Here is an 11182-nt window from a genome sequence, read left to right on the forward strand (position 1 = left end):
CAGTGATGAATGGTGTGTGAAGGTGTTGGAAAGGGAAGCTTAGAGTAATGTATGTCACCAGAAGGAAGCTGGAGGTTAAAAGATGGGAATGCACAAAACAGTGAATCTTGTGGTGGCCAATGTCCGTGATTAACTGTGCAAATATTAGAAATCTTTCTCATGAACTAGAACAAATGTATGACACTAACTACAAGTTAATAATAGAGGGCCATATAGGAAAAAATATACCTATTGCAAACTGTATACTACAGTTAGTATTTTTAATTATTTCATCAACAGTAACAAATGTACTATACAATACTATGAATCAGCAATGGAAGGGGGTGGTGGTTAGGGGTATGGGAGAATTTGAGATTCCTTTTTTTTGTTGGTCTTTCTTTTTTTTCTGGAGTAATGAAAATGTTCTAAAAATTGAGAAAAATTAATTATGGTGAGATGCAAAGCTGTTTATGATGGCACCATGGGAAACTTGTACACTTTAGATCTCTGGATAATTGTATGGTATGTGAACAATCTGAATTTTTAAAAAGCTGAAAAAAGTTAGGAATTGAAGGAAACTTCCTCCATATGATAAAGGGCATATATGAAATACCCACAGCCAGCACAGTAATCAACACTGAGAGGCTGAAAGCCTTTCCCCTAAGATCAAGAATGAGACGAGGACGCCCACTGTCACTTCTACTATTCAACATTGTGCTAGAAGTTCTAGCCAGAGCAATTCGCCAAGATAAAGATAAAAAAAGGGATGCAAATTGGAAAGGAAGAAGTAAAAACTGTCATTTTGTGCTGATGATATAATCTTATATTTGAAAAATCCTAAGAATTCGACCACAAAGCTATCTGAGCTAATAAACAAGTTCAACAGAGTGGCGGGATGCACGTAAGCCGGTAATGTTCCTATCCACTACTAATGACCTAACTGAAGAGGCAATCAAAAAAAAAAAAAACATTCATTTAGCAACTAAAAAAATCAAGTACCTAGAACAAACCAAGGAGAAAAAGACCTCTACACAGAAATTACAAAATTTTACTAAAAAATAGAAAAGGACCTAAATAGGTGGAAAAATATTCCATGCTCATGCATAGGAAGACTAAATATTGTTAAGATGTCAATTCTAACCCAACTTATCTATAGATTCAATGCAATCCCAATCCAAATTCCAACACCACTTTGCAGACTTGGAAAAGCTAGTATCAAATCTGTTTGGAGGGAAAGGGGCCTCGAATTGCCAAAAATATCCTTAAGAAAGAACGAAATGGGAGAACTTTCACTTCCAGCTTTAAAAGCCTACTATAGAGCTACAGTGGTCAAAACAGCATGGTATTGGCATAAAGATAGACATATTGATCAATAGAATCAAATTAGGAGTTTGGAAATAGACTCCCGGATATACAGTTGATGATTTTGATAAGGCCCCCAATCCACTGAACTGGGACATAACAGGCTCCCTCAACAAATGGGTCTGGGAAAAACTGCATATTCACATCCAAAAGAATGAAATAGACAAACTAAGATGGCACTCGGTGAGACAGGGCAAAAAAACACCTCCATGAAAAACACTAGATAAACCAGAGGGTGACCCAGAATACCGCTTACAGTGATGTGTCAGTCTGGACAAGGTCTTCTAGTTCCAAAGGGGCCGTATACTGGTGAAACCGGGAGTCTGAATTCTGAAATGAGTGAGTGAGCTGGCCTGGAAGACCCACAGCCGCGCGGGGTCTGGGGAAGCCGGGGTTTGGCGTTTGGGGACCGATGGGCTATTAAAAAAAAAAAAAAAGGGAAAAATCCCGGAGCGTCTGCAGCAGCAATAGTGGGAACCACGCAGTAAAACACAGCAAGAGGGGGCTGGGCCAGCCTCTTGGTGTCTGGCCTGGAAGATAGCCCACTGCAGATACCCTTGGGGCCGGGGAAACGGAGGGGAGAGCCGGAAGCCGAAAGAAACCCCATGGGTAGCAGCTGGCTCCCCGGGGGGCTGGATAAACTCCTGCCCAGGGCCGTGCCCACAGCCCAGAGCCACGCCACGTGTCCCGGAGCTGGGAAGGAGGAACTGTGCCAGGAGAGGGGTGTGGAGAGCCCTGTTCGGCCATTTTGCATCAGGCTGAAAGCAAGCCAGCACTGCCCAGCAGCCCGGGGCTTCCCTTGAGGGACGGTGTGCACTGCTGACGTAGCACGGCATTCCCTCGGCAAAGGTCCTGGAAGACTGTGGCTGGGCGGGGGTACGTGCTCGGAGAACCCACGTACACTACGCCAAGTCCGCTGGTTTGTGGGACAGTGAGAGAGAGGGTTTGGGGCTGAAATGAAATGAAGGCTTAGTCTCTTGTGGCGGCCTTGAATCTCCGGGAACCTGGGGGATTTCAATATTAAAGCTGTCCTTCCTCCCTGGCCACCCGTACACACGCCCCACATTCAGGGTGGACGGCTCCAGCAACACACCCAAACTGAGTTCTCCAACTGAACCCCACAGAATCATTTCCCCACACACAGCGGGGACAAGGTGGAGAACTGACTTGAGGGGTATAGGTGACTCACAGACGCCATCTGCTGGGAAGTTACAGAAAGTGGACGCCACCAAACTGTGTTTCTGAAAAATTAGAGAGGTATTTTTTTTTTTACAACTTGAAAGCACCCTATCAAGCAAAACAAATGCCAAGAGGCCAAAAACAACAGAAAATCTTAATGCATATGATAAAACCAGATGAAATGGAGAATCCAACTCCAAACACACAAATCAAGATATCAGAAGAAACACTGTATCTCACACAATTAATCAAAGAACTACAATTCAGGAACGAAAACATGGCAATGGATTTAAAGGACATCAAGAAGACCATGGCCCAGGATAATAGCGACATAAAGAAGACCCTAGAAGAGCATAAAGAAGACATTGCAAGAGTAAATTAAAAAAATAGAAGATCTTATGGAAATAAAAGAAACTGTTGGCCAAATTAAAAAGACTCTGGATAGTCACAATACAAGACTAGAGGAAGCGGAACAACATCTCAGTGTCCTAGAAGTCCAGAGAACAGAAAATGAAAGCACAAAAGAAAGAATGGGGGAAAATGGAAAAAATCGAAACGGATCTCAGGGATAAGATAGATCAAATAAAACGTCCAAACTTAAGACTCTTTGGTGTCCCAGAAGGGGAAGAGAAGTATAAAGATGCAGAAAGAGTATTCAAAGAAATTGTTGGGGAAAACTTCCCCAACCTTCTACACAATATAAATACACAAAGCATAAATGCCCAGTGAACTCCAAACAGAATAAATCCCAATAAACCCACTCCGAGACATATCTGATCAGACTCAAATACTGAAGAGAAGGAGCAAGTTCTGAAGCGCAAGGACAAAAGCAATTTACCACATACAAAGGAAACAACATAAGACTAAGTTTGTGACTACTCAGCGGCCCAATGGAGGCGAGAAATGCAAGTGGCATGACAATATTTAAAATTCTGAGTGAGAAAAATTTCCAACCAAGAATACTTTATCCAGCAAAACTCTCCTTCCATTTGAGGGAGAGCTTAAATTTTTCACAGACAAACAAATGCTGAGAGACTTTGCCAATAAAAGACCTGCCCTACTTCAGATACTAGTAGGGAGCCCTACCAACAGAGAAACAAAGAAAGGAGAAAGAGATATAGAGAATTTTAACTGACATATATAGTATCTTACATCCCAAATCACCAGGACACTCATTTTTCTCCAGGGATACACGGATCTTTCTCCAGAAGGGACCATAAGCTGGACATAACAACAAGCCTCAATTAATTAAAAAAAAAAATGAATATACTCAAAGCACATTCTCCAACCACAATGGAATACAAATAGAACTCAATAATTTTTGAACTGTACTCCACTATTTACTTCCTACATTATATCAAAATACACAAAACTCTAATGACAAATCACAGTTTTGAACTCAAAGTAAATATGTAATTTTAGACAACTATATAAAGGTGGGGGAAAATGGAGGAGTATAGGAACATAGTTTACCATGTCCTACTGAAGTGAAGGTGGTATCAAAGAAAAACAAGATTAATATGATTTAAGAGGTTAATTTTAATCCCCCAAGTAAACACAAGGAAATTAATCAGAGAATATAACCATAGAGATGAAAAGTAGAGTTTTGGGTTAAGAGAAATGGGGGAAGGGGCAATGGGGAGTTAACAAATGAGTATAGGGTTGCTGTCTGAGTGAAGGAAATTCTAGTAATGGATGGTGGGAAAGAGCACTACCAACATTCTAAATGTGATTAATACCACTAATAGAAGGCTATGGAGGGGGTGGGAATGGGAAGATTTATGCTGTATATATGTTTTCACATTGAAAAAAAAAAAAAAAAAAGACCGTCTAAAATAGATGACAATGAATACCAAGGATGAACTTCGATGGGACTGGAGGATAGAGGACAGGTGGCTCAAAGAGACACAGTTGAGGCATAAGGAAAAGGGAAATATAGAATGTAAGCTTCGTATCATTGTTGAATCTCTTGTACTTTGTAGCTGTGCTTAATGGGATTGCATAAAGAATGTTCTTGTTCATGGGAAGTGTATACGTGAATATAGTGTAGTTCAAGGATGTGTGCAGCTAGCTCTCATACGTTCAGAAGACAGAGCAATAGATGATGGATTGATAGATAGGGAGGGAAAGAAATAGTGGTGTGACAGCAGGTTAAAGTTGGTGGATTGAGCTATCGGGGGGAGGGGGGTCAGGGTATGATGGAATTCTGAGTATGGGGCTAGTATTGTTTTTGCAACTGTTCCTATAACTTTGAATTATTTCAAAATGAATTTAAAAAAAAAAAAAGAATGAAGAGGACCCATACCTCACATGCTATACAAAAATTAACTCAAAGTGGATCAAAGACCTCAACATAAGAGACAGTACCATAAAAGTTCTAGAAGATAATGCAGGGAGACACCTTCAAGACCTAGTTTCGGGAGGTCACTTCTTAGACCTTACACCCAAAGCACAAGCAACAAAAGAAAAAATAGATTAATGGAACTCCTCAAATTCAAAAGCTTCTGCACCTCAAAGGAATTTGTCAAAAGGTAGGAGGCAGCCAAGTCAATGGGAGAAAATATTGGAAACCATGTACCTGATAAGAGACTAATATCTGCATATATAAAGAAATCCTACAACTCAACGACAATAGTACAAACAGCCCAGTTATAAAAGGGGCATAAGATATGAAAAGACATTTCTCCAAAGAGGAAATACAAATGGCTAAAAATCACGTGAAAAAAATGCTCACCTTCACTAGCTATTAGGGAGATGCAAATTAAGACCACAATGAGATATCATCTCACACCAATAACAATGGCTGCCATCCAACAAACAAGAAACTACAAATGCTGGAGAGGATGTAGAGAAATTGGGATTCTTATTCTTTGCTGGTGGGACTGTTTAATGGTACAGCCACTCTGGAAGAAAGTTTGGAGATTTCTCAGGAAACTATATATTGAATTCCCCTATGATCCGGCAATTCCACTTCTCAGTACGTACCCAGAACATTTGAAAGCAGTGACACAAACAGACATTTGTACACCGATGTTCATAACAGCCCTGTTCACAAATGCCAAGAGATGGAAACAACCCACGTGTCCTTCAACAGACGAGCAGATAAACAAAATGTGGTATATACATACGATGGAATACTACGCAGCAGTAAGAAGCAATAAGGTCTTGAAACATGGACACATGAAGAAGATATAATTCTGACTGAAATAACCCAGATGCAAAAGGAGAGATATTGTATGTTACCACTTCTGTGAACTATCTGAACAATGTAAAATCACTGTCTAATCATGTAAGAATATTGAGGACCTAGTGATAGACAGTAGCTAGTGAGGGGGAATGATAATCTAATACATTCAGATGCATTAATGATGGTGAATTCAAAGGTGTGGTACTGGACAGGGGTGACAATTGTTTGTTAACGGGATTGTAAGTATCAGAGCTGTACTGAAGGCGAATAAAAAAGTTAATTGAAAAAAACTGTATTAAAAAAAACTGAGTGTTTTGAACTAATTTTTTAATCCAGCCAGTCAATGTCCCTGAGATCTTCTGTACATACTTATTTCACTCTAGCAGGTCTTATCATTTCTGCTTGCCCTAAATCTCCTAGTCACTCTTCTCCTTCTCTCACCAAACTGGCCTCTGAAATGAGGATAGAAAGGAGGGGATGGGAGTCCAACATGTTTCAAGTTTGGAATGCACAGAACATGGCACCTGCTGGGGATAGGCTGAAACTGATGATGAGATATTGAGGATAGCTTTGGAGGATGTTTACAGCTTTGACCAGGGGCATGAGATACCATTTACCTCTGATCTCCTGGAGCATAGGATACATCATTCTGGCAGTTACATGCGTTTTCCTTCAAACTGGTTGCCAGGTTGGATTGATGACATCAGAGGCTTCCAATCCTCCTGATTGGAAGGACCGAACTCCGTGCTATCTTGGTAGTAGATGTGGACAACAGCACAACTCAAAGCTCCTTCTCACTCCTGCCTACTTCTGGTCTGGAGAAGAGAGAAAGGTCTTGGGTTGATCCAGGATACGGAACAGTAGTTTGGGCAGTTAACGTATAGGTTCTGTGGAAGGGACTAAGTGCGTTTTGAGAAATTATGGCTGGTTGTGAACCATCTTCCCAGTCTGAGAGCCCCCAGCCTAGCTGCTCTGGGTACTTCCCGGAGGAAACAGTGGATGACGAAATCCCAGGACCATCAGGTGAGGAGGCTGGAATATTTTAACAGACTGAGACTGTGGCCTAGTAACCGAGAAGGGGTATGAATGTTAGGAAGGAGTGCCTGAGTAGGGTGCACATGAAACAAAGGAGGGACTCAGAAAGCCATAGATTTGGAAAGGAGAACAAGGACATCCCCATGGAAGGAAAATCTGGGAAGAAAGGAATGAGGGTGAGGAGATGAGATACAAGAAGGAGAAAAGGGAAGAGGGAGAAAAAGAGAAGTATTTTATTCCCCAATGGGAGAAATTACCTCTAATAAGGAAGAGCTTTGAGGACAGAAAGATGGAATAAGAGGAGGGTGAGCAGGAGTAGACGGGCATCAACAAAGGCGAGAGATGGAAAGATGGCTTGGGGGAAGGCCATAATCTATAAGGATGGAAAGGATGGAGGGATGGTTTTTTGGGGGATGATGGTAGTGTAGAGGCTTGGGTGATCAAAGGCTGAATTCCAAAGAAAAGATCTTTAGACTGTAGCCTGGTTTCCTTACTCAGCCCCCTGGGTAGAGCCCAGTCCCCAACTTCAGTCCCGTGGCCAGAAGAGGGTCTGGTCAGATGCGTTCGAGGAAGACTCCGCTCCAGAGCCTGAAGGCACGTGGGTGGTAGAATCACTGTGCGGCTTGAAAATGAAGTTGAAGAGGCAGAGGGTGTCGTCTGTCCTTCCCGAGCACCATGAGGTGTTCAACAGGCTACTTGGTAAGAAGAGGCCCCAGGCAGCACCCTCCAAACTTCCTCTTTTTCAAAAAGAACCTTCCAGTGACTACACTTTTCCAATGTGGAAAATAATTCCCTTAATCTTGCGGAAACTCGACGGACACCCAGTCCCGCACACAGCCATTCCTCTCGGGAGCCTCTGAACAGGGAGTGACCCTTCCCTGCCCAGTGTACGTTCTTCTCCCTCCTGCTCCCCAAACCGTAACCCTCGGCCACAGTCCTGAAACTTCCCCAAGGGAGGTGTGGTTCTCCCCTTTCTTCTGCATTACTCAGTCGGAAATTCAGTTCCAGTTCTCAACTTCACACGTGCCTTCTTTTCACAGAGGATCCCGTTGTTAAAAGTTTCCTGGCCTGGGACAAGGGACCTGATGGTGTCTGACAAGGTAACACTGCTCTCCACCAACACTATTCCTGCCCAAACACATACCCTGGGGTAGGAGGAGGGCTTTCTAGAGCCACAGTTCTCCTTTCTCTCCCTCTGGATCTCTACCCTCACTCCTGGTGCCTTCAGGACCTGCCAACACCTCCCTTCGGGGTCCTGCTGGTGTCCTGCTTGTGAAATGGGCCGCCCAGGGACCTTTGGGATCACATGGATATTGTCCCTCTGGTTGTTGCCACCCCCAGTAACCAGGGTCCTCTTCTCTCAGGGATTTGGGACTCCCCGTTGCTCCAGCTTATCAAAAATCCTCCTGGACACCCTTCTCCAAAACTGTCAGAGCTTGCCTTCTGGAAGCAGAATGAATTTTCCTTGCCCTGACTGCTCCGATTTGCAACCGACTTGCTGATTCTCTGCTCCTTCTCCACAAGCAACAACACTCACTCAGCCCGGGGCCCCTCTCTGAGCTGCAACCCTTGGCCCAGCTTCACATTCTCTTACCCCAGTGCTCTGCCTCTGCCAGGGTGTGACTTCTCTCTTTCTTGCTTCCCCCCCTCTCTCCATCAGTATCTCCTAAGCATGGTCATTGCCTATTTTAGCCGGGCTGGCCTTCTTCTCCTGGCAGTTTCCGACGGATTCACTTCTTCATCGCCCTGTGAGTATTTGCCTCATCCCGTCAACGAATGGTCCAGTGTCCCAGGGAGCACGGAAGAGAAGTGGGACTCTAACCTCTCATCTAGTTTTTAAACCTAGCTCTACTGTTTACTCTGTATATAAAAATGATGGGAGTTATTCGGTTAAGGGGATTATAATATGGTGGGTTTTAAAAAATATATACTACTTTTTGTAAAAACAAACAAAAACCCAAATGTCAGTTTGTGAACAAACGAAAAGAACAAAACCCTCCTAAAAGCAGCAGAGGAAACAATTGACACCACCATGCCCCCAAGGAAACGGGCTTGAAACGCTAGTCATTGCTGGTTCCCCCGTCCCTCTACTTCCCATATCAATACCAACTAGAATTGTCTTCTCTCCCAGTTTCCACCACAGATGACTCATTACATGACACTCACTGCATGACAAAAACCTATGATTTCTTACTAGCTCCCCAAGCCAGCAGACTTGATACATCTGCCTGAAGATGCTTCTGAAACCCAGGGCTAACCACTAAACACCCCTTACAATTTTTATTGGCCAATTACTTTCTTAGTCAAGCTCAAGCTTCTCAATTTGAATTCAACCCTATCTATAATCACCATCCAAACTTGTTTATCATCTCGATATTCATTCCTTCCTCTCACTCTTCTCCCAAATGCCCTGCAGCTTCCTTCCTTCTCTTTTTATATACACATATTTTTTGTCTGTCTTTCACACATATGTATCTGAGGAAAATTACTGTTTTTAAAGGCAGTTAAAACACAAATCACCTTCCTTGACATTCCCAGCTTATGCCTCCAACCAGCCACTTTAGTTTAAAAACCTATGATAATATGGCTATTTGGGGGTTACAGTTCTTTTTTAATCTCTCCCTTCCCCTTACCCGCATTAGACTACACACCCTGCTAAAGGCAGAGTCCTTGTCATAATATCAATTATATATCAAATATCAATGCATTCTTAAAATACTCAGCACAACACTGTCCATTTTGCAAGCACACAAGTTACATTGAATCTATGAGGGTAATCAGTATGGCACTCGGCTATAAGATTAAGCTTTCCTTCATTCATTCATTCCATTCTTCACTCAAAAAACCTTATGAAGTGCTTCCTATAGGCCAGGGAATATGACAAGGTGATGGGAAGAGACATTCAAGAAATGCTTGTTGAATTAATGTATCAATATGAACAAAGTCCTTAAATTAGTCATTTGGTAGGAGAGGGATGAATACAGAAATAAACCAGAGTCAGTTCCTGCCCTCAGGGCACTTAAAATCTAGTGGGGGAGACAGGTGAGTGCACCTGTACTAAGTTGAAGGGAAGGGAGCAGAGGATGGGGATGGGGGAATGTGATGTAGCTGCAGTTGTTTGAGGATGGCAGGGTGCGCCCTCAGGCTTCCCAGCTGGAGTTCCGTCCTCACCTGAAGGTGTGAGAAGGGCCCTCTGTCCGGCACCGGCTTCTGGATGCAGGGCTGGCTCTCGGTGACACCGCCCAGGCCTGATGGAGGGCCCCGTCCTGAGGCCGGTCCGCCTGTCATCCTTCCTGGGGAGCTGACCTCAGGCGGAGGTCCTTCCCGATTCTGCTCCTACCCAGCAGCCTGATTTCTCCTCCCAGGTACCTGGCCAATGACATGGAGGAGGACAACCAGGCCCCTAAACAAGCCATCTTCTCGTTCCTCTACGGGAAGAACCGCTCCGAACGCCCCCTGTTTCACAAACTCCGATTTCAGTTCATCCGCTCCATGGGCTGGAGGACAAGGGTTTCCCGGGAAGAGTGCGAGGAGGTGGGGCTGCGGGGATTCGGGGGAGGGCTCGGATGGGATCGGGAAGGCAGGGGGATTGGAGGGATGGGAGTTGGGATTTGGGGACTAGACAGACTTGCAGGCTGGACAAGGGGAGAGTGGGGTCTATCCGGAGAGTCAGCATTTTCCCCAGGGGGCTGTTTGTCTTTCCAGATCCAGGCTTATGACCCGGAGCACTGGGTGTGGGGGCGCGACCGGGCCCTGCTCCTCTAGAGCTCCTGGAGAACGCAGAGGCCCGAGGTCAGCGGCCTGAGAAGGTGTGTCTGGGTCCACTGAGGGAATGAGCTCTCGTCCATTTCGGGAATCTGAGGAGCCCCGCTGTTTGACCCACTCTTATCAACTCCTCACCCCACATTAATCTCACACACAGTGTGAAGGAGACCAGCCAGGCAGAGTGTCCCACACTCGCTGTCCACTTCACAGCCACAGATTAACAACTGGAGGTAGACGCCACCTCAGCAAGGCACACCAAGCGGGAGGGAGACCAGTCAGCCAGACCTCAAGAAAACCAGTTTGTCACAGACAGATTGGGTTGAACTCAATTGACCCAAAGCAACTGGGTCCAAATAATAGCTTTCATAAAATGTTGATTTTTGTCCAAAATGAATATCCTTTAACCATATATTTCAGTTTTTCCATATACTGTGGTTCATGTTTAGCCCTTTATCCCTTAGGGATACCAACAATAGGGATTTAGCTGTAACAAATAAATATTAACAATAGGGTATTAGATGGAACAGTCTACAAGTTTAGTGATAGAAGATTAATTATGCCTCACTATATGTTCATCCAAATTCGCTTTCAAACAAATTGCTTATAGGCAGATCGCTGGTGCCAGGTCAGGGGGAAAGACAGTCAGATGGAACATCCATAGGTACATAAACATAC

At 44.0% G+C, this 11182-nt stretch overlaps 1 pseudogene; it reads left to right on the forward strand.

Annotated features, from left to right (window-relative positions):
* The first annotated feature begins 6627 nt into the window (after nucleotides 1-6627).
* Nucleotides 6628-10507, forward strand: LOC119517184 (annotated as a pseudogene).
* The last annotated feature ends 675 nt before the right edge of the window (nucleotides 10508-11182 follow it).

Source organism: Choloepus didactylus, chromosome 21 (assembly GCF_015220235.1).
Source record: "Choloepus didactylus isolate mChoDid1 chromosome 21, mChoDid1.pri, whole genome shotgun sequence".
Lineage (NCBI taxonomy): Eukaryota > Metazoa > Chordata > Mammalia > Pilosa > Megalonychidae > Choloepus > Choloepus didactylus.